Genomic DNA, 25,228 nt, shown 5'->3' with positions numbered 1-25,228 from the left:
CAGCCCTTGGCAATAACGCTATGCTGGGAACAAATGTGTGCTAAGCTCTCAGGGTAGTCTTGACTTCCCCCGCTGGACACCGTAGCCTACTGCTGCAACCCCATGAAAGCAACAAGCTCAAAACTGAGGTTTGTTCATGAAATATTTCACGCTGGGAACAATGCTGTTACCACACCCCACGCTAGTCAGAAGCCCCCTGATAGATCCAGATAATCAACGCAACGTGTCAAGCGAAGCAGGATATGAGGGCAAACCTAAGTCTTTTATGATAAGAAGAAAAAAAAAAAAAAAACCAACAAAAACCCAAACCAAAAGAAAAAAACTATAATTTCAGGAACCGTAAGTTTCCCTATTAGGAACAGCTTCTAGACTTCCATCAAGATGATGGTCTGTCATAACTTACGGACTGTCAAGCTAAAACTGTGTACCACAATTTATGAGGCTTTCTGAGATACGCATTATTTACACCAGTTATGAGCAGTTCATGCTTTGGCTTACAGCTCTTTTCAACCAGGAAAAAATAGTCTGACCCTTTTTTCCCCAGAAAAAGATAGATTCCTACTTTATACTGTTGTCAATGTTGAGTGGCATAAGTCTTATACAGAAATATGAATAAATCTATACAGTTTACTGAACTCATCACTAAACAACAAGCATTTTTATTAAACTGTCAGAGCCAACAGCCCTCTTTCCCAACATATACACGAGCACAATTACAAGGGATAGTCACAATGCAGGAAGCTATGCAAGGGATCTTAAGCAAGGGTTATTCAAAGCTGCCACTCCAGCAGTGTGAGACTTTCCATATGAGGATTAATGCTATTATCACTAATCCTGAACTGTCTACATGACAGGACAAACACAACTGTGCTGCCACTGAACAAACAAAGATAGCAAATGCTCCACGAGAAGGTGCAAGCTAAGCAAAAGAAAAGAGAATAGAAGCATATGGCAAGCACCAGGCAGGTGGTGAGCTTACCATAGACCTCATTAACCCCTTTTCCTCCCTTATCATTAGAAACTGCAGTGACAAAAGTAAATACTATGGAGAGATCTGAAAAAGGTCATCACATCATGGCCCCTGACACTGTTGTGGGGAACTTTTTTTGCTACCACGGATGTCACCACAGGAGCAAATGCAAAGAGTGCAGTTTGAAGGTTTGCTAAGGGGGCAGTAGAAGCGTCCATTAATGACCCAGAAGTACAAATTAATATTTTAACATTTACTAATATTTTAGCAGTTAATGCCTTAACACCAACAAAATAGAGTTATCAATCCTAAATGATGCTCCAAGCATCTGGACTCAAAGAAACCTACAAAATAGAATCATAGAATAGTTAGGGTTGGAAAGGACCTTAAGGTCATTTAGTTCCAACAGGCAGAATAAGCAACGTTTAGCTCAAGTAGGAAACTAAATATGAGTAAATTTTTTCTTAAAGAAAAGTTCATTTCACTATGAAATAAAAAAATGAAGAAAATGACAGGTTTGTGAAAGAAAAACGAGACTGTACAAAATGAAAGCTCACTGCACAACTAGTATAAAAGCAAGTGAATATTGACAGAAGAAAAAAATACACAGCATTCACTCGCCATTACACTGCAATTGTTAATATGTTTCCACTAAACAAAACTTTGAGTGGTGTTACAACATTTTTTGCAAGACTGGGCAGCTGTACTGAAGAGCTCTTTTCGGATGGATTTTCCCTGCAAAAATGTCCTAATAGATGTCATTTCCGTATCACATTGATGCTCATGAAAGAAAGCAGGATGACATGTGATGTTCAACTGCCATTTGGTTATCATTGGGCTTTATAGCTATATGCTTCTAGTTAAATGAAGGAAGGAAATATGCTGCTTTATTGTTTTATTTTAGGATTGCTGAATCAGGATTACACTCGCACAAATCCATCTACTGTGACAAACACAAGTTTTGTGACACATAATGCCACGCCTAGTGAATATAACATCTTTTCAGGTAGATTAGACAAAACCAGGGAAGAGACTGTTTTCACTATGTGCTTCATGTGTAGTTTCACTTAAATCCCATGAATATTCTAAAATGACATATATGACTGATTTTTTTTGTAAGAGCAAGTAGCAATAAGCAAGTAGGACTGGATTTAAGCTGAAAGAGGGCATATTTAGATTTGATATAAGGAAGAAGTTCTTCACTGTGAGGGGGGTGAGACACCAGCACAGGTTGCCCAGAGAAGCTGAGGCTGCCCCATCCCTGGAAGTGTTCAAGGCCAGGTGGGATGGGGCTTTGAGCAACCTGGTCTAGTGGAAGGTGTTCCTGTCCGTGGCAAGGGGGTTGGACCTAGATGATCTTTAAGGTCCCTTCCAACCAAAACCTGCTTACTTTTTTGTTTTCCTCATTACATGCGGTGCTAGCTGTAATATTTCCTATAGAAAGAGGATTTTGCTCTTCAGAAGTTTGCCAGGCTGCAGTTTGTGTGTGTGTGTGTGTGTGGTGTTTTCACTGTTTCCTGATATGAGATTGCTCTATTACTCCAAGATCTGACTGCAATTTATTATTAGCCATAAAGGAATAATAGGTGTAAAGCTGATGGACACAGCTGAGTGTGAGTGGCAGCAAGCCAAAGAAGCAGTACCCTGCTGGTCTAATGAGCACCCATATAACACATATGTGCCTTCCATAAATAATTCACTCTGAAGATACACTGTTTTCAATGACACTACGTTTCAGAGTGCTGAAGAGGCAAGACAGATTCCCCTCAGAGCATATTTTCTATGCTAGATGTATTCTTTTGTCAGATACAGGAGATTCAGATTTTACTTTGACATCAGTATTCTACGCCTGAGAATAGTGGATACTGAACCTGCCACATTTTGTTGGCACAAATTGCTAATGCTATTTTTTCCTTACACAAACCCTGTGTAGGCAATTTCACAGAATTATTCTAGAAGCAGAATACTTGGTAGCAGACCAAGCTAAACTCCATTTCTTCTTAGGAGGGCCTGTCCAATTCAAGTTGTTACACTGTCATACTAGCAACAGGCATTTAACAATCCTGACAACTGTGTACCCCTGCTGCGTATGGGGTTTGGGATCTATTCTGTTCCAGGTTACATGGGGCACCTCAATTGCCTTCAGAAGGAACTGCACTATACCTTCGTTTTTTAGACTAATGAATACTGAAATGCAGCAGTAAGAAGACAGAATATATGGTATTCATGGTTGCCTACTAAAAAAACAAAGATTAGGACAGTAGGAAGAGAATCTATGACTTGTTATCACCATGCTTAATGTACTATGCCTAATTTGCCCTCAATTCTCTCCACAGGATCTGTACATTGCAGAAGCTATCCACAAAGCAATGAAGCAAGCACGAGACAGTTCAGCAAGCCAAGAGCATCCTGTCAAGGTTTAAACCTAAATCTTACTTTACATCACAGTGCACACAAATTTAATTTCATATCATAATGGGCTTGAAGTAGGTATAGAAAAAAATGTTTTTTCCTCTTTTAAAAATTGTAAGGCTACGGTATTACCATTATTTCCATCAACCATTTTGGATATATATGAAATATATATAGAGAGAGTTGCATTAAGACAACGTATATTTCTTCCAAGAACTTCCAAGTACTCACCTTCCTTCAGAAACACTTGTAGTTTTCTATCTTACCTTTTACAGAATATTAGAAATGGAAGGCAAAGAGAGGCCTATTTAAACTACTAACTTGGAGGAGAAGCAAGAAAACACTTCTAGAAAGTTCTCAAAATGAAGAAAATGAGTAATACATGCTAAGATTTTTCCCTGGAAATCACTGTGGAAACACAAATGCTGCTGTGCTCCTGTAGCAATTACACGTCCTTCATTCTGGGGAATGGGAGGCCAGGATTTCCTGAGTTTAAAATACAATGCAGAAGATAATCACACTGGACTTTTTCCACTAAGTCAAAATATTTCAGAAGTTATTGCAGATTTCAGGAAGAGTTAAGCTAAACTGCCATAAGAGGTCGATTAATAAAGGCAATTATGGAGAAGAATACAAGACCAAGATAAGCTACCCCAGGCAAACGATAAAATGAAATAAGAAATAAAGCACCATATCAGCCTCTGAAAGACATGAGTTCAGTTCTGCCGCAAGGCTTGTAAGTGAACAAAGGGGGTAGTCTCACAACATCTCAGCAGCTGGAAAACAGCACTTTGAAATTCAGTCACCTACGCAGAAGGGTACTCCATTATTTAAGCTGATGTTGAGAACAGCAAAGAAATACTTTGAAGAAATTGAAGGTCTTCTAAAGTAGAGGAGTGGGAGAAGGAAGTTACACCACATGGGACTCAAAGAAGAGTACAAAAGGCAGAAGGTGCAAATCCAGCAGCAAGTGACCAAACAAGGCTCTCTTCCAGAGCCAGAGAAACAGAGATGCTAGGTGCTGAGCAACTCAGACATGGCCCTCTAACAAGAAGTGCCTCAGTGTTGCATGTTCCTGGGGATGGGACACTGGCTGGGCCTGTCCAAGTGCCACGCTCAGGCTCAGTGACATTGTGGCTTCTCATGCCATAGACCTAACATAGATCAACAGCACTGGCCTAAGAACAAGCAGGGAGAGAACACTTCTGGGAATTTGCTCATATTTGTTCTCAGAATTTAATTTCTTAACATTGATATTACTAGGTTTTTTTCATTTCTTTTACCAAACTATTTTCTTATTTCATGTTTTCACCTTTTTCCCAATAAACCATCTCCCCACTAAATTTACACAGTTTATTACTTTCCTTCTGATGAAGTATTACACATTGACAAGTAGTTTCTGTATGTGACCTCACCACAGCTTAATCCTGATCTTTACCCTTTGGTTTCTGTTCATCCACCCAAAAAAAATAGTCCATTTGGCACAGTAATTATCATCTATTCACTGGGGACCTGTTGGACACCCAAGACAGCAGCAGCTAAGTCTCCCAAATTACTGCCAAACTAATATATTTGCATTTTTTCTATTTATGGGTTTGGCAAAGTGGTAAAGTAAAATTAGTGGTTTGCCTCCCAGAGGACCATGGTTGTTCTGAGGTTTTTTTCAAGTGCTGGGAACTGATGGAATATCACACGCATTCGGACAGCGATGGAACACGCAGTGTCCCAATGCATGTGTCAAAAGGTGAAATTCTTCCAGCTGCTACCTCTACAAGCTTGGTGCTTTGAAATCACACACTGCTCATTGTGAACTATTCGTAACCTTCCTGTCTTGCATTTTCACATTATGTCCACTATCACAGTATTCTTACCCTGAAAAGAATCTTGCAACCAATTACCACATGCACTTAAGTAGCTGTGCAGTGAATAACTGTTTGTACAAAAGTCAGCTCATTTTTCCACTGTTGTGTTGATTTTACTACCAAAGAACAATGCATTCATATTTGTTATAAACAGAATAAACTCGAATTAAGGAAGCAGTATTCTAAATAGTCATGTTTTGGTCCAATTACAGATCACTCTCAAAAGTCAAGTTAATAAAAAAAATAAACTGTGATATCACTCTTACTAGAATTATGAAGACTTTTGCCCAGTTCTTTCTCTTTTAATCATTCTAAAAACTATAATCACAGAATTATAGAATAGTTAACGCTGGAAAGGACCTTAAGATCATCTGGTTCCACCCCCTCCATAATTAACTAAAACCACTTCTTGATTCACTGTTTACATTCCACTTATCAGTGAAATGTAGTTCTATTTAATCTATCTACAAACACTGCTTATAATTCCAGGTTCCTGAGGAAACCCCACAGAGACACAGGTTTGAAACCATAGTCATGACATTATGACAACTTTATGAGTTGACATATCAAACGCAGTTCAGCACTTACATGGGAAAATCAAAAGGTCTGGTATTTCCTTTGAGAGTTCTGATTAAGAAAAATAACATAATGACAATGTAAAGAATGAAGGAAGGAAGAAAGAAAAACCTTTAAAATTGTAGTGAAGTTTTATACTAATTTCCGAAGTTTTCCTTGAAGAAAGAAAGCATGAACTAAATCATAGTAAGCATAATTACATTCAGTTTGACTACTTTAGTATTTATTTTAATTATGGAAATGTGAAAAATATCCATTTTAAAAAAATGTTAAAAAACCCCACAGTAGAGTCAACGAGACGATGAGAACATTTATCATCATCTCTGTGATATTAGCTAGGGACATTATTTCACACAAAAATACTAAGGAATGTGTAAAATCAGTAATACCATCAGCACTGACAAAGCAACATGTTTGAATAAAGTTTTCTTTGCTTGTCCATTTTCACATAATACTTGTATATTGTAGTTCCTCCAATCCCACCAGAAACGAATGCCTCGCATTTTTCAAGTTCATCTCTTTCTGAGGGTGTCCACCTCCAGATTATTAGGAAACATTATAAATTCCTGTCTGTCCTTGTTAAAAATCCTGTGACACCTTAATGAACGGGTGGTTTATCCTGGTCCTCTCTCCAGATTTCAATTTCAACAATCCTAGTGCATGAGGAAATCTTGTAAATGGAGGTATGACAGCAGCAAGAACAAGTTTCACCTACCTACATGGGTGACAGTGATGAAGATGCAGGTTTAAGCACAGGCTAGCAATACAAATAAGCTCCCAGAAACCCCAGACAGCTCCAAACACCCTCAGGAAAAATTCTATTAACATAGAGGAAACCCTTATTAACATATTTTCATCACACCATTGGATTCAGCCACTTGACTAAACAAATTATAAGTATACTTTCTGGCACAACTTGCACTTTTAGTTATTTGTTAGACTCCTTATAAAGCAATGAGTTTGTGTGTCTATCTCCTGAATAAATTTGTCCTCTACACATCTGTATTACCCATATATCAGTGGATAAAAAATAATGAAATTATCCTTGAATATCTTATTAACTCTTCGGCAATTTTAGAGACTGAGTCTTGTTAAATAGGCTTGCCATGATTCTTCGGAGTAAACATAACTAAACAGATCTCACGACATGGACAGATCTTTTTAACTGGCATCAAACACTTCTTTCCCTTTTCATGCAGCCTACAGAAAATCCTCCCTAAAACAGCAGGCACTCAGTAAACATTTTCTGCCACTGCATTCTAATTGTTCACATAGCAACACGCTAACACTCTTGGGAGAATTTTGTTTCTTTTATCTAAAGAGCTTTCACAGACTTTTAACATTAGGTAGATTCTTTCATTTCTTTTCTCTATTTGTAGAGAAACAAATAAAACAGTTATTCGAGATGCGCCATATTGCTCTAACCTACTGCTCTTACCCCTTCCACACACATGAGAAAGTTTCAGAGAGTTACCTTTGATATTTTTGTTCCCATTCTCTAAGACCACTTCCTTTTTAAAGTTATTTGTGGTTTTCACCTTTGAAACTACTGACTGGCAAACAAAGCAAGCTCTTGACTTGAACACAGTTTAGGCGTAATGGATCTTAAAGGCTTTTGAGCCCAATGGGAACATTTGACGTTCCGTCTTCTGTGGGTATCTTTCATTCTGCCACCTACAAATGCTATTTCAGTTTGCCTTCATCCTATGGTGAGACAAGAACACTGCATCTGCAGCGTTACAGAAAACAGCCTCCTGCAAGTTGCAGAAGCAGGATGACCTGAGAACAACACACCACACCACCACCCCCCACCGCCACCCCCCCCCCCCGAATGCACTGTAACTTTATATAGAGATTCCACAAAGTTCAAAAGATCTTTTTCTATAACATGCAATAAAGCTTGAAGTTGTGAAAGATGGGTCAACATAGTAGAAAGATTTAACAAACAGATGGAGAATGCACCATTCAAGAATGGCAAACTGAGACCTGAATTTCAACCATACTTTCACTCTTCAAACTCTGATTCATAGTTGGATAATTTTACATTTGTATTATGTTTTTGGTAAAACAAACAAACACTTTCTTCAAGATGAAACCTTGCCACTGGAGAATTACTACCACTGCAGGAAAGACTACTCCACAGAGTCTTGGCTGATCCAGGAAATCAAGGAATTCAAATAAAAGACAAAAGATTTGTGACTTTTGACATTCTGAAGTCCAAAATGTTTTGGGGGGTTTTGGGGGGGGTTGTGTTTTGTTTTTTTTAAACCCACAAGACTGCCATGATTTTAATACGAATAATGTTATTCCCCTTTTCTGGTAATTTCTCACAGAGCAAAAGGCAAAGGAATAAAAAAATAAATAAAATAATACATTTCTGGTTTGTAAGGCTTTAAAACATAAAAAGCAGCTCTGGAAAGAGTTTCTTTTGTGGTTGGTTTTGGTGTTTGTCTTTTTGTCTTTTGCTGTTGTTTGGGTTTTCTAATTCCCCAAAGAGCTCAGCAAAAAAAGACTGTTTCTTGAAGTAGCCTGGGTCTATAACTGCTGCTAGAGATAGCTAAGCAAACAGGGAAGAAAATCAATTGGAATATCAATTTTGTACACACTGACGACAATTAAATCTTTCTTAAAAGCATCAGGAAAGGCAGAACGTTACAGATTAGCTATATAACAGGTAGAAATGAGGGCAAAGCATAGCTTCATGTATTGCATCCATTGTTTAAACTTTGCGCACACTGTTAATAATATAAACGAATTTACAACATAAGATCAGGCATAATTGTGTGCTGGTTTGCATCTGTGTATTATCTTCAGGTGATCTGGGATTCATTCACTTACCAGACAGAATTAACAAAACCTCAAAACCACTGGTTGCTTCTGGGCTTGCTCTGCCCATGGTTCAGAAGACTTCATGAGATTTCCCTGCCATGGGCAATGCATGCCACCAGTGCTATCTTAATAACATTAAAATCGAACATTTGCCATGCTTCTTTCTGCATTTTCCTATACTAATTTTACGGAAGATAATTGCAGCATGAATATGAAGGGCTAGAAAGTTTACCAAGTATCTAGTTTTCAATGTGGTCTCCTATCTAAGGTAACGACCAGTGTAAAGTTTTTCCAGACTTTTAGATTTCCTTTCTCCTCTTGAGTATTCAGTGAGCTTTAAAGATCAGCTCAGCAATTACCCCACTGATAGGTGCATCTTCACTTCCACATGGATAAGCTTCTGCTACAGCTCCAAAACATGGATCCACTATGCAGCTAATGTTTGAGGCATTTGATTTTCCCTGTCTAGAAGAACCTTTTGGAAGGCTTTTGATATACAATGTGCACATACACATGAATATGCACATGTGATCATGTATGAATTTAACCTATTATAATTTAGGTCATATTATTAGTAATGGTTTATGAAGACACATATAGTCTCTGTCCACACTTCCATAGTACTTAACAGTGAAGGTAATACATTAAACTCTGAAGCCTTTGATATCGCTGGCAAAGCTTCAGAGGACTTCATTATGTGCAGAACTGAAACCCATATAGATTTGCATGCTCTTTAATTTTGACTATTTTCCTGGAAGATACATTCATCACTGTAAACCAGTTAATGGGAAAGCTGAAGGAAATAACTCTCATCACAGGCTTCTTGAAATGCCTGTAGTGCACTTCTGATAAACTGTTTCAAAAATTAAACATGCACTACCCAATTTGCCAAGTAAACACAAAGAGAAATTATGCTGCATTAATTTCAACATATTTTTAACAACAGAGAGTCACACAACAGCAACCAAAGGCAAAGTAACAGAAAAGGAAGATGCCTGCCTTGAACTCAAGCTATCCCATCACCTAAAGCAATCAGAGGGAAGAGTTGGATCTACACTCCTGTTGACTCTGCTCATGAAAATCTCAATAACCAAACCTGTATTTTTCTGTAAAAATACTAACGGTGAAATTACCACAACACTTTGCTTGCTTGCTTCCACTCCTACGCACTAGGTAAAACGCGGTACACTTACTGCCTCTTGTACTCCACGCTCTTATTCTCAAGAGGTCTCCATTCAGACACTAACTGCAATGACATATCCCAGTTTATTGCAGATTGCAGCAATCATCTCATCGTTAGCTGAACTACTGAGGCCATTATTTGTCTATTCCTTTTAGGTGCCTAAATGCAAACATTATTTCTGTCTTCGTTCAAAGCTTTGAAAGGGACATTTAATGGCAGAGCTATAAATGGCAGAGGTGGATCCCTGCCTGTGGTTTCTCCCTGGCATTTTCAATGTACATTTCCTTTTACAGCCGCAGCTGCTTCAATTTTCCTGAGATTCTGCTGGAGATCCTCCTACAGAAAGGGCATGTTCTGCTCTAAACCACAACACAGATTGCTGACTAACATGCCATGTTCTTGTTGTAAATTACAGCTACAGCTTTCTTTTAGATAGTACGATCTTCATATACCCTATAATACAGCCGTAAGGCTGGAGAAAACTGAAAGTCTAAAGAATCTGTAGCAAACCCACATTTTCTTCAGTCTTTTCTGTTTCCTCATCTAGTTCACCTTTGCTGTACTTTGAGAGGATGCTTTTAAAAGACAACTGCAGTGATAAAAAAAAAAAAAGAGTAAAAAAGAATAGCAATAGTGACAAGAAAGGTGACAAAAAGGAAAGAGAAAATTGTTTTAAATGAATCCCTGTACAAAAACAAACAAAAAAGCTATTCACAGCTTTTTCCAGGGTGCAATGAATTTAAACTACAACCAGGAGCTCAGGAAGGTTTCAACCTGCATGTTTCTATACCAGCAATAAGGTAAGGTTTATCTAACTCAATGTCCATACAATTAATTTTAATAGAAATAACCTGGGAATTGCTCCCTGATAACAGGCACCAGCCATAAGCAAATTGCAAATTCTTCAGCTATGGATGATCACCTGTCCTTTGCAAAACGTAGCTTTTTTCCTAACTCTGGTTAGTAGCATGATGCTCGAGGTCCTGCCTCACAAAAATCTACACTGGAAAAAGCCATGAAATCTGTGATAGATGTATTTAAAGAAACTTAAAGTAAATTTTGCTACCAAGTGAATAAGGAACTTGTAGAAACATTATGTTCTGTGTTAGCCAGTCCTTACACAGTGGGTGAATAACAGCAGACAAATGCCACTAGTCATTTGAGAGAACACTAAAGAACCCTTAAACAGGACCTGCAACAGAAGAGTCCACCTGTCCTGGGCATGTCAAAGTAATAGGATTGTTCTTTGTATGTTTAGATGATCCTGATTCTTTCAATTCCTTGAAAAGAGAAAACAAGAAATAGACTGGACTGTGCTAACCAAGATCTCCAGGTTTTGTGGTGTTTGGGCAACACAGACATCAGAGGATTCCCTCCCACACATTCCTGCAAGCTGCACAAGTGCTATTGCACCAGGGTTCCAGAGGGGAAACTGAGGTTCAGGCAGAACCAGCTTCTCAAAGCTTCAGAGGAAGTCAGAGGTATAGATGGGCATTAAACCTTTGCCAAGTCTTAGAGTAATACCTAAGCACTCTCGAGTGACCTTATATAGTAATTCCACCTGGATTGCAGGAATAGCCCTGTAATGCTATCCAAAGGTGCAATTTACCTGGAACAAAGCTTAGGAAGCATAAATCTAATAACAGCTCTATTTACATGTAAACAAAGTACTTCTGAAGCCTTTTATTAATTCTTTGTACAGGGGACATTTTACCTTCTGACGATTTAGTTATTTCTAACTACTGGATTCTGAACTTGCCCCATAATATGGAATTGTATTAAAGTAATCTACTGAATACAGAAAATGTGCTATTAAAATAGATCTATTTGTTCTACAGAACTACTGAAATGATATTGTGAGAAGAATTTGTCATTAACTGTTGGAATTAGCTGGTTGTTTCAAAAGCACATTTCCATGTAATTAGGTTTCAGGGCTACCAGTAAAATAGAACACAAAATATATGGGAAATTCATCTATGCTCATTACATTGACGGTAAATTTAAAGAACTATGTTGAACACTCCAGACAAGAAAGCCTAGTTGCACCTATTTTAATTTCAGGCAGCCCAAGTCACCAGACTTTGCAACTCAGTGTAACATTGTGTAGCCCAACCACTATTCTGCGTGTTACTGCTTCTCAATTTTGTCATCTTTCCTTACACTGAAATAATCTGTGAATAGTTTAATCAGCTGCAGTAGGCTCATTTAATAGGCTATAGGAATGCAGCAAGAATGAAGTAGCATTCCATCCTTGGAAATTAATGGGATAGAAAAAATAGTTAATTCCTAGACTATAAATATTGGTATGTCACATTTCAGTATCTGGAGAAACAGAAACAAACCAAATACTGTAAAGGAATGAAGTAGCATCTGGCCAAAATCAGCAGCTGCAAAAATCCAGCTTTTAAGTACAAACAATTTTCAAGAAACTATAAGTTCTGATTATAAAACTGGAAACTAACAATTATGGCCATGCCTACGTTACTAAAGGCACTCAGGAGACCCCTCATGCCAACTGGTGTAGGTGGCTTGCACCCTCGCTCCTCGCAGCTAGTGCCTACTGATCATCCCCAAGGTTGGACAAAGCTACAATGGGCTGCACAGGGTGTCTTTTAAGAAGTAATTACTTGTGGGTTTATCTAGTTCAAGGTGTCTGCAATCATGTGAGGGCTACAGCACAGCCTCTCAGGCTGATTTTAATAGCACAGCCCCGTGGAAGCATGTGGCATACCCTGGCTGTGTTGTGGGAGTAGGTAGATGTATGCAGTGCTGCAAGACATGACAAGGTAACACTGGAAGACTGCACAAGGATAGCAGCAGTAAGAGTCTGCAGCCCTGTCCATCTCACGAGGAGGTGGGTCTTGGGGTGAATTGATCCCCAAAACCGTAACCAAGTTTTGTCTTAGAGAGAACAAGATGACCAGCTTAAGCAAACAAACAGAAAGAAAACCAACAGGGAGCAACTCCTGCATCAGGGTTGGCAGTGGGCTGGGGAGATAAGTTATTTGACTTTCTTCATATGCATTCTGACAGACTTAAAACACAGCTAAGCTGTAAAAACTTTAAGCATCAAATGTAATCATTCTAAAGCTATTTAAAGGAGCTAGGACATCCACAGCTATGTATTTCTTGGATCTTTCATTTGAAATGAAATTATACAAAGAATTTATTTTGGCATCAAACTCAAGGCTCCAGAATAAAAGCTTAAAACCTAAAGATTTGTGAAATAGATCCCAAATCCTTGTTTGATTTTATTACTGTACTATGCAGTACCTCAAAATCCAATGAATATCACATCAATATCTGTGGACACAGCTGCAGAACACCATATGAATGCTTTCCATCAGTAACTTCAGAACATCAGTAACTTGATAATGTAAAAAAATTTCCATTCCTATGCTTTCAAAGTGTTTATTATCAAGATCTAGCTTCAAATCCAGTTTGGTTTTAAGTCTGTCCAGGAGAACAATACTTCCAGCTAGTTCTCCCTCCGGCCACTTTTTCTATGATGCTCAGCCCACAGGCAGATCATATGAGTTATGAGCTTATACTCAGACAGGAACATTTTATGGATATTACTTGGTCACTCTTTAACCATTCATCTCTATCTGGGGAAAAACTCTCGACAATAATTAAGTATCACGATAATAGTTATCAAAGAAAAAATACAGTGAAAATTTACAAACATCTGAACAATGTCAGCACTGTCATATAAGCTCCTTTGGAAGATAACTCCCACTCTAGAGTGGTATTAAGGAAAGCAGATGAGGACTCACAGCTATAAATAGATCAAAGATAAAGTTTATCTTCATCTCTATAGACTGTTTTCCTTATCCAATACTTTGCTACAAAATATGTTTTCAATGGTATATATTCAAATTAAAATAAAACATTCCTTCTTGCAAGCATGGACTCTGAAGTAACCTAGAGGGCTCTGTTTGGTTAGACCTTCTTTTGTTCATTTAACTCTACAAATGCTTGCCCTAATACAAACTATGATGAGCCCTATGATATCGTGCTCATTGAAGGTAGAGCTGTAGCTCCCGAGCAGCTTCACAGCATACACTGAAAAGGCTTCTTTTTGAAAAGAGAAACATGGCTGCCTCCACACACACACCTGAAGAAACGTGTAAAAGCACACGTTTGTGCAGCAAGCACTTTAAATGTGCACTGAGTGAGTATAAAACAAACTTCTGAAATTCTCTGTGCACTCCCCAAAGCCCCGCTTCATCTCTGTATGGCATGGGGTTTCTCAGAATTTTTTTAGCACAAGGCAGCTTTTCAAAGACTTCTTGACTCTTATAACCCGTCTTACAAGCATAAATCAAACCACATGGGCCAACTCTTTCCATAACAGAGCTGCACCTTTAAATACCACTCATGCCAGATGGTCTCCGCATATAAAGCAGCATGAGACAACATATTAATGCTACTCAAACAAGCAACTTGTGCTAGCAGCAGGCCAATGAAATCTGTCTCAGGCTGCTAATCCTCTCTGTCTCCATGGCAACATCTATTTCAGACAATTCTTCAATTTTCAAGTCAGATGAGCTTGCTGGCCCTCAACTTCTCTATTCAGGGGGTCTTCCCTTGTCAGGTACTTTTTCACTTTGTATTGGCTGCTGTTACAATACAGAATTTATTCTTATCAGCTGCTCCACGGAGTATCAAGGAACAGACGCTCCTGTTTCTGTTTATTTGTAGACTTTTCCACTAAAGATTTGTAATACAAGATTTCCACTAAAGATCTGTGCTATTTATTTCCGCTATGGATCTGCACCCCTAACTGTATCACATGTAAACCTTGCAAATACAGACGTGTCTGTTGTGACTCTACCTACCAGCTCTGGAAGGAAAGGAAGAATTGGTACCTTCTTCACACTCCTCTGCTAGCAAAGCAGATTAAAAAGAAAAATTGCATGTACAGTAGGTAAACAGGGAGAGAAATTCTTGATGCCTCCCCACCACATGTCTGTTAGCACAGCTAAGTCAGCACAAATATCAGGGCTATTTGCCTGTAGGAAAAAAATTGACAGGAAGCAGTTAGGAACCATATCTTACAGGTATATCGAATGCTGATCTACATGCTGTCTATTAAATACTTAGATACTGAGTTCACGGTATGGCCACAGTATGGAAGATGAGAACCTAAGCACAGGGAAGAGAATGTTCTTATCCAAAAATGAAAAAATACATGGCAGAGCCAGGAAAGAAACCAGACATCCTTTATCACGAAACCACTTTTCTTCTATGTGAAACAACTTCCTACAATGACATTTAAAAACATCATAGCCCAGCTCTCAACCCCAGAGTTTTTTCTTCTCTCCACCCCACTGCGTACTGATGTTACAAAAAGAAAGAAGACATTTCACTCAGAAAGGCATAAACTTTGATCCCTCACCCTCATTCCTTAAGTGCAGGCTATTACAGAATCAAAGCCACATTTAGCCTTCTTTCTTAAGGGAACACCCACAAGTTGGCTTGAACATTAGGATTTATAAACCTCCTGCTTATAATGAAGACTCAGATGTACAGCTCCCACTGACTTCAGTCTGATTTGTGGGTGCTCACCAGCTGGATGGAAGAAGAAATAAAAGCATTGTCTAGTCTATATCAGGTGAAGATCTGATATGGAGAGTCAGCTTACCATAGTCATAAAGCTCCCTTTGAAGTAACGATTTTTTACATGTGTAAAACATGTATATTTAGGTCTTAGACACCCCAATTCTGCTTGTATTTCTAGAACCGTGCTTTTGTGCAATAAGCCAAAATGCAGAGCCAGCCAAAACCACAAAACTTTTAGTTTAACATAGGGGAAAAAGTTAATTTTGAATGAAAATTGTGCAAGCAACGCATCATCAGTAACACTGAAGGACAGTGATGTGCAACTGAACGACAGTCATACTGTGAGCTCCCTTTACTTTTGAGGGACACAAAAACAAAGGACACTCAAATGACATGTCTCATAGCTAGAAATCTCAGGGGTAAAACATGCAGTAATTCACACACATCTAGTTATCTCTAATGTGATGGTACAGGAAACACAACTACACAAAAAGTTTTGATCTTTAAAATGTCTCGCTCTCATTCCACTTTTTTTGTATCTTTCCACTATTAGTTGTATTTCTTATAGGACAGTACTGCATGATTTCTCTTTTCTTTGGCAAAGGTCAGGGTCATACTTTCTAGATACCAAAGAAATGTACCAGATCATTAGTCTGGTATACTAGCAAGGATGTCTCTGTTAAGAAAACAGCTCACTCAGCCAGATGTCCCACCTGATTAAACAATTCGTTCCACTCAGCTTTAAGGCAGATCCACACCTAAGAATAAGTATTCAAAATGGCATAGGATGTCTGTTCTCGACATAGACAGGCTCTGCAGCCAGGGCAGTATCTTCCTTTGGTCGTAAATCAAGCAGTTCACACTCCACAGTCATAAACAACTTCATGCAAAGAGTGACCATCTTAGGTTGCTCCGTGGGTCTTAATTTGTGAACGAATGAGGATGTCAGGTTTTGCTCATAATTCAATATGAACGATTACAAGGAAGCAGCTACTAGTTTATACAGTTATAAATGTCTCACTTCTGACAGAGAATTAAAAACAAATGTTTACTGCCTTCAAACTGACAACCACAGGTTTATGATTCAAGATTCTCTCTTTACCTGGCCATTGTAACTACACAGACACACTTGTAATGTGTGCCTCTGTGTTGACCCAAACCCTGCTGTTACCTGGTAGTCTCATGGGAAGATGTGGCTGGTGCTGATTTAACCAGCACAACGTTAGCACACTGCAAGAAACCTCCACTGCAAAGGGAACATCACTACGGACCAAGACCACGCTTTTAGTCTAGTGTCTTCATCCCCAACAGTGCCCCTGAAAGCAGCAAGTAAGGTGACAACTTCAGTGCCACAGGGTGGCTATCACGTCACGGCACATGCGGTAGTTTCTTCATATATATGGCAGAACTCCAATTCCAAAATCCCCAAATCCATAGCAAGACAAGCTGCTTGTTCCAGCACTGTTGTTTTGCAGAACTCCTAAACCACTCCAATACAGCAACAGCTTTCAGCCTTAAACCTGAGATAATACATGCACGTCTATGGCAGCCAAAAGAGCTCAGATTCATGTCATGCAGCAAATCAAACCTGTCCACTCTGCTACCATTTTACTGATAAGGATATTTTTCTTCAGCTTTTTAACTACAAAGACCTTTGGTGTCTTCATTTAGCCTCAGCATACTAGAAAGTAAGCTTCAAATATAACATCCTGATCCCACTGAATTCACTGACCCCTGACTTTTGATGTGCAACTTACTCCAAAACGAACTGTATGAAGACCCTTTTACTGCTTGTAACTTTACCTATCATCTCAATTAACTGACGCAGAAGCCTTAAAGTACACACTGCAGTTTTCACTTTTCCTTGATTCCACACAATGTTAAGAGAACTCACCTATAAACCTTCTTTTCAGTTTAATTCCCAACTCAATGGGGAAGAAAAAAGCAAGAGTCAGTGTTAATACATGCATGAGCCTTTCATTTAAAAAGAAAATATAGACAAAAAAAAGTAACATGACACATGACTTTATTTTTTAGAAGGAACATGAATTAATTATGAAAACTTGACAATATAAATTAACTTGCTGAGAAAAGATCAGGTAGTGTTTGTAAGTATGTTTTTAGTATGTTTCACAAAGTAAGCATATAAAGCACAACAAGGTACTTCAGATGATGATATACAAAGTCTGGGATTCATCAGGTCTTAACCATAAGCTATTGCACACGTTTCTAAGTTAGAAACCTGCTCAATGTCAGCTCCTTTTAAAGAGCAGAGAAAATAGACATATTTATAATGCACTGTAGCCCAACCAAAAGATCTGCCTGCTACCCAGCAGAGGACGATTATAGCATGAATATGCATGCATGGCACATAGGCTTCAAAATCACATGCCACCCTTGAAAACAAAAATTAGGTGGAATAGACATAGAACTAACTCTAAATCAGTGTTAATAATAAATAATTGGCTGAGCCTAGTAGCACCTCCATTGTTACAACCAAAAATGCGTGTTTCTTCTGAAATACAAAGACCTATCTTGCACTTTTCACCCTCTGTGTAATTTAAAGGCTTGAGATATTGATCGCTAAATTACAGAAAAATAAAATAAATAAAGTAAATTAAGAATTAATATAATAATGAGGTCACTTTTTGATAAATCGCAATTACAATTTAATGCCTTTAACAAAACGTCTCACAAGATCTTAGGAAATCCCTGTGCTTTATAGACTTCTCGCTAATTCTCTGGAGTTCACACTGATGTCACCACAATAAAACATCTTTTTAATCCAAACCAACAACAGAACAGGCTCACCTCCTGCTTTCACTGGGAACTGTTAAGGCATTCTACAGATGTGGGAGGTGATGAGAACCCCTCTCTTGAAAAGAAATTAATCAACTCTTTCAAAAAGAGTGGGACTGTCAAAACCAGCCTGGGTCAAATCAACAGCCTCTGAAAGTTCTGAGTACTCTGGCTAATTTTAAGCCTGAAAAATAAAACAACTGCCTTCTGGAGTCATATTTATTCTTAATGATTACAACCTTTTCCACCACAGCTTATTTACTCTTTGTGTCGCTCCAGCAAATAAAAGAGACACTTCTGAGACAAAGTAGCTGGGATCTACAGTGTTTTCACAGGTAGCATTCAGCCTCTTAACAGTCTAACAAAAAGGGAAACCTTTAAATACCTCAGTCAGTGAAGCAATTTGGGGTAAGGGTATTACATCACTAGGAAGCACTGCAGAGACTGCCTAGCACAGCTGCCTAACCACACTGACTGTGAATTTCCATTGACTTCAGTGGGAACGCGAATGGAATTAACAACTAGCTGCAAATGAGATCTATAAACATGCCTACCTCTCCTTGATTTTCACCAGTTTTGCAAGCACATTTCCTCTTTGTATTCTACACCTCTATTTTTAGCTGAACATTAAAACTGATAGGATGAAATCAGAAATATTAAGGAAATATTTATTTCAGAAAAAATCTTTTTTCAAAAACCTGCATGCTATAAAGTACATTCTAAAAAAAAGATGAAGTTATTCAAGGTTCTTAACCAGAAAACAAATGCATTTAAAAAGCTCACTTAGCACATAAACACAGCCATCTTATTGCCAGCAAATCCTACAGCCCTCCTGAGACCTGCACAATCTGTGGAGGACACGGGACATGCACTCCATACACAGGCTGCATTAAAATCGCCCTGACAGAGACTACCCCAGGCCAAATCCTGGCTGGGAGACTCTTGGGGGACTACCCTAAGTGGCACTACAGCCCATAAGGGATATGGCTGGAAAGTTAATTACAGGCTCTCAGTCTTCTGCAGAATGAGTGAGGTATAACCAGCCCCAGATTTGTCCTCCCAGAAGGCAAGTCAGTAGCATATCCCCTGCAGTGTTTGATGGGAAAGCCAAAATGTCCTCACAAGCTCTGAAAGAAAATCTGGTCCCTGATGCACAAAGGAAAGAAAAAGTCCAAATGCAGGCTGCTACGTGAATAAGAGGTTCAACCACGGTTTATTCTGCCTTTTATTTTATATATGCCTTTGCTGCCCTGCTCATTCTCTTAGTTGGGCGTGATGGGTGTATTTCTTACTCTGCTACCTAAACAGCAGCTCACCCCTAAAGAGGATTGCAAATGTAAGCCGTGAGAGCAGAGAAGCTAAGCCACAGCTGACCGAAAAATGACATAGTGTGGTCAGCACAGCATCTCCTGGTACAACGTTTTGCTTACATCCATCCATTTCTAGCCCCTACCTTTATGTAGTGCAGTTGGATAAACACGAACTTGGTGCATTCACGTTTACCAGCGACCAGCCTCATATGCTTCAACACCTCCCTTCAGAAAAGGAATGCTAAACAAGCAGCCATTGATAAAAACTGGTGTTTGCTTAAACCTCAAGCATACCAAAATCAGGTTTGCCTTCTAATATCTAGATTTATTAACAAGCTCTTGATGTATACAAGTTGCATCAATGCTCTGCAAAACTGGGAAATATTATTAGGGCCCAAGGAGCTCAGAAGATTTCTACTTCCAAATTCCAAGTGTAAGGAAAAGAAGCTCTAGAAAATCAAGTGCAGTTAACTGTGATAAAATTAGAACAGCGGCACCCGGCGACATCACCTTAACCAAGAGACAAGCTTAGTGCTTTCTGACATCACCCCTGCTGAAACACCCTGCCACCGACCCAACTGCTGCATTCACCCTTCTGAAGCAGGGCAGCCCACATGACCCACAGGTTGTACGAAGTGGTCCCTCCCATCCTGTGCTACACTAAGGCAGCACAGCAGATTCCTGCCCCTGCCAAGCTGAAATCACAGCAGCCTCCTACACATTTGTCTCTTCTTGCTGCAGTTGTTTCTCTTTTTCAAAGAGCAGCACTGGCTCACGGCTCTCTGGAATGTCTGCAGAGTCATTTAAATTACAATGATTCATAAAATATTTCATAGAATCATAGAATGCCAGGTTGGAAGGGACCTCAAGGATCTCCTGCTCCAACCTTTCTTGACAGAAAACATCACCTAGACTAGATCTCCCAGCACCCTGTCCAGACAGATCTTAAAAGTGCCCCGTGTTGGAGAATCCACCACTTCCCTGAGGAGATGATTCAAATGGCTGATTGCTCTCACTGTGAAAAACCTTCCTCTTGTGTCCAGCTGGAATTTCGCACAGAGTAACTTGTGCCCGTCATCGCTTGTCTTTGCCATGTGACTCCTTGTAAAAAGGGAGTCTCCATCTTCTTTGTAGCCACCCTTTAAATACTGGAACATGGTGATAAAGTCTCCCCTGAGCCGCCTTCTCTCAAAGCTGAACAATGCCAGCTCTCTCAGCCTTTCTTCATACAGCAGGATTCCCAGTGCTTTGACCATCTTTGTGGCTTTCTCTGCACCCTCTCCAGCCTGTCCACATCTTTTCTGTACAGCAGGGACCAAAACTGAATGCAGTATTCCAAGTGTGGCCTGACAAGCACTGTTGCAGTTTTGTGCAGCGGCGACATTCAAACGTTACAAACAACATTTCCCCCCCACCCTGTGATTTTGTCAGCTTTACGTATCAGAATTTCTTATCACAGAAAGTATCGGCTCACATGGCAGGTGTCACTGCTGAGTGAGGGAGCACTTCAGTGACGGGAGAAAACCTAGGTACGGTTTATGTATTAGCAGACAGGTCTTGGATTTCCCCATTCATCTATATACAGTAGGGGCATGATTTTCACTTCTCTTTCAGTTACCCTTTAATTATGTTTTTGCCAGAGGAAACAGCTCCAGCACTGCAGGGCTGGAGTGTAAGAAACTGAGAGCCTAACATTGGGTGACTCCGGGGGGGGGGGGGCAGTACAGGAGCTGCAGTTTGGGAAATCAAGCAGCTTGTCTAGACTCAGTGCCAGCACTGACCCCCCCGGCCCATTTCCTCACTGTGCCAAGCGGGGTCTTTGATAAAGTGAGGGGTGCAAGGATCAATGTAGCTGAGCTGCACCTCATAAAAATCAACCGAAGTCACACCCGTGAGGTCCTATAAATACTCCAAGTTGCAACTGGGCTGCCTGCCCCAAGCGCAATGTGCTCCTGCCTCACCGGCTCACAACGCCTTGTTTTATGGTTGATTCTCTAAAGTCCAAAGTATGTCATTTTCTAGACAATCAGATGTCTCACTCAACTGCAAATAAAGCTTCTTCTTCTGTTTGAAGTATTTTTAAAGATGCTTGTGAGGAGAAGGATGAACAATAAACTCATTAACATTGAAAAGAACTTCTAAATTCAATGCTGCTTTAAAAGAAAACATTAAATATTTTGGTTCCAAAATGCCGTTATTCTGATATTTTTAGCATTCCTGTTTCCTTTTGCCTAGCATGAATATTTTGATGAAAATGTCACAGATTTGCAGATCATTTTGTTGTCACAAAATCTGTATTTCCATCCAGCCTCCCTCCCCCTCATCTGATGCCAAAGTTTCGGGGTGTATATCTGTAACATATGTAACCAGCCAATTAATAAGCCTTGCTCTGAGGATTTCTTCACAAAACCAAACATGGAAAACAACCACTATAAAAATCTCAGTCAGCTAAAAAAAAAAAAAAAAGTACAAATTAAAAGAAATTTTTTATCTGCATTCTTTTCATATAAACAGGGGAAAAAAATCAACCTAGGAATCTTGAAAGTGTCAGAATGTTTCATTGTCACATTCAAAGTGAAGCAGTAATAGAGGCGACCGATCTTGCACCACCAAAAGCAATGGTACAAATGAGTCAGAAGTGGCAGCATGCCTAGACAAGTGGCTGAACATTAACGGTGGAGGAACTGCTTTTGGCATTAATCAATTCTAAAGATATATCATCGCTATTAAAGAATACAAACTTATGCTCAAAATGAGCTGAGTTATGGTAATAAAAAGCCTCAAGAGATCAGCATCCATTGGGTGTTTGTTCAGTAGAACATGAGATATCCAAAGCAAGAGCTATTTCCTCTTTCAGGAGCAGTCAGCATTCCTCATCTGATTTAAGGCAAAATATTGTTTAGTTTGTCCCAGAAATAATCTGTGCTTCACTATCAACTGTCCTCTGCTTCCCTTGGTTCGTCATCAACCTCCCACAAATTCCTCACTTTATCGCACCTTGCCACCTACCACCTTTGCTAATTTCTGGCAAGCACAGGGACAAAACTGTATTTTCTCAGGTAGTCAAACCTACTTCAGAACATTTTGATCACTTCCAGTCTAGGTTCATGCAACACCTCCTGCACCTGACCACTGATATTCAAGTCTTCCTCTGCCTTAACCGTCTAGTCCCCACCAAGTCAAAATGAGATTATCTGCATGGAACAGCTGCCTCAGTATAAAACTGTCAAAATTCAAATGTCTCCATCTCTGGGTTTTACTTCCCCTTATTCAAAGGCTTCTTTTCCATCAGTGATTGCAGGCTCTAATCTCCCATTTGGGTGCAGTATCAGCCTAAAGAAATTGCTGTCACAAAAAAACAAAACTGTGAAATATTGGACCAAACTCTGTTTGGGACGAAGCACAAGGGAAGCACAGGTAGCATGGCGTTTAAGTTTGCAGAGAAGGCAGCACATTCTCTGAGTATTTCGCACAGGATCAGAAATTCCAGGCAGTCACACTTGGGGTGATTAGCATGTCCCTGGGAAAGCCATGCTCAGTGAGGGCTCAGTTCGCATCTTTCAAGTTACTGATCCAGGTTTCCAAGATTTACCAAGACTCTTTGTATGTTTATACAAGAAACCAGACTGGCTCATACAGAGTCATTCTGGTTTCCAATACAGTATCAGGACTTTAAAAAGAAAAATCCTCATAATGTATATTTACCCCAGCCAAAGATGAGGCCTTAACGATTCATTCCAATTGCTTCACTCACCAAGGATTTATTCCAGTTGCTTTGGAAGTCTAAAGCACGTTTCTCAAATTTTCCTATTTCTCATGCATGGGTTTTTTTTCCAAATATTGCACATATATTACAAATTCAATAAGGAAATAGCTGATACTCTAGAATTAAAGTTTATATGCTTGCATAGGTCTAAACGCATTCACACAACACTGCACAGCCACGCAATATGCGTGATTATGCAATGTATGCATATACGTGCAGTATTTGATTTAGTCCGTACAAAGCCTCTTTATTCAGCACAAAGAGTCTTTACTGATGCTCTGCTGACACTTTCATGATTTATTTTGTCATCAACTTGCTCACTAAGTGAATAGAAACTTCTTTTTGTTTTCACAGCAGCTCACTAGATAATTCAGTCATGATCCCTGCATACTCATCAGGCTTCTAGAAGCATGAGCTCTCTATAGACCATAAACCTATTAGCCACAGCATATATTTTGGTTATAGTTATATATATTTAAGCTTAAACCTTGTGACACTCAGGGTAGCTTGTAGGACAGATTATGCTCAGGAATAACAACTTCTTAGCCTGTCATGGAAAAAAAGAAAAAATAAGCATGTTTGTTTGTGAATCTCTACCATTTTTTAATAATAGGTGATAGTAAATCAGGTCCTGATCATGCAAGCTTTAATCACACAAAATGTCACGATTCTTATTGTTGCTCTAGATGTTCAGCATGAACAAGGATCCCCCCTCAGCTGCAGAATCAGCCTTGTAGTTCCTGCCAATGCTGGTACAAGGCTCCACTTCTTTCACTGCACCGCTCAAAAAAGCTCACATAGAAAAATAAACAGTGCTACCTTTTACTACACAGTAGAATAAAGGGCACATTATTAAGAAGAAAACACCTCTACTGCAATGGTTAGGATAACATGTATGTGCTTAGACTCTGTAACAAAGCAGTAGGGATGTTATCTTACAATTCTTCCAAAGGAGCAAAACATAACTAGGTGTGGGATCTGGCTCCCTCCCCTTCCTAAAAAGATCCTGAGCTTCTCTCATGTGCCACTGCAGATGGCAAAAGCTGCAGTAGCTCTGCACTTTGTGAGAAACACTCAGTACCTCGCAGAATGAAACCGAGGACTGAAATAAACCAATGAATTTTCTCTGGCTCAGACCCTGGTTAATCCTCCGGGAAAAAAAAAAAAAAAAAAAAAAAAAAAAAGCAGCATTTTCAGCATCCAGCACTAAAGATTGCCAGGCCTCATCACATTCCCTGACATGTGATTTGGATGTTACAGCATGTGGCATTTTCATGTATAGGGCTCCCTTTGTGAGGGACCAAGCACGTTCTAGGAAATGCCTTACATTCACTGTGGCTTATACGTGGATGCAATCCATAGGATTTTTTTTCCTGCAGTTTGCTGTTGCTCATCAATACATGGTTGGATTCTCTTTTGCTTGGGCTCAACGACAAACACTTTCTCACATCATTGACACCATCAGGAGAAGCAGCGTATCTCTAGGCAGAGCTACCGCTCCATCTCATACTGCACAGGGTGATCTTTTGTCCTTGTTTCAGCTGGCTTGACACAAGTGCCAAATAAATGAGCTGTAGCAACTGTCCCCTGACAGTAACAAAAAGTCCCAATAATAATTGTGTATCATGATCTTGAGGTCCTTTCCAACCCTAACTATTCTATGATTCTATGATTCTATGATTCCAGCATGCAAATTACATAGTGGCAATAGGTTAATTCTTAGCATCAGGATCACCCTCATACCAAGATGGCAACATACCACAAAGAAATTTTTCAAATTCCACTGCAATTCCTACATTTTTTATTTCAGACAATGCTTTGCTACCCTGCCTTCCTCTTCTGCCTAATGTCCAGTATCCTATAACCTCTACGTTTTATTGGCAGTCCTAATGTGGTGAGTAAAAAAAAATGTAAGTCCCTTGAGGATGCAAGCAAGGTTATAGTCAGGTCATGAAG

General features: G+C 39.4%; 1 protein-coding gene across 1 annotated transcript in view; it reads right to left on the bottom strand.

Moving 5' to 3' along the window:
- CPE (carboxypeptidase E) overlaps positions 1-25,228 on the bottom strand; it is a 57,430-nt gene that overhangs the window by 31,058 nt on the left and 1,144 nt on the right. The gene's annotated exons all lie outside the window — the stretch shown is intronic.

Source organism: Lathamus discolor, chromosome 1 (assembly GCF_037157495.1).
Source record: "Lathamus discolor isolate bLatDis1 chromosome 1, bLatDis1.hap1, whole genome shotgun sequence".
NCBI lineage: Eukaryota > Metazoa > Chordata > Aves > Psittaciformes > Psittacidae > Lathamus > Lathamus discolor.
The sequence above is the reverse complement of the archived record's forward strand: the minus strand, read 5'-3'. Positions and strand labels throughout refer to the sequence as shown.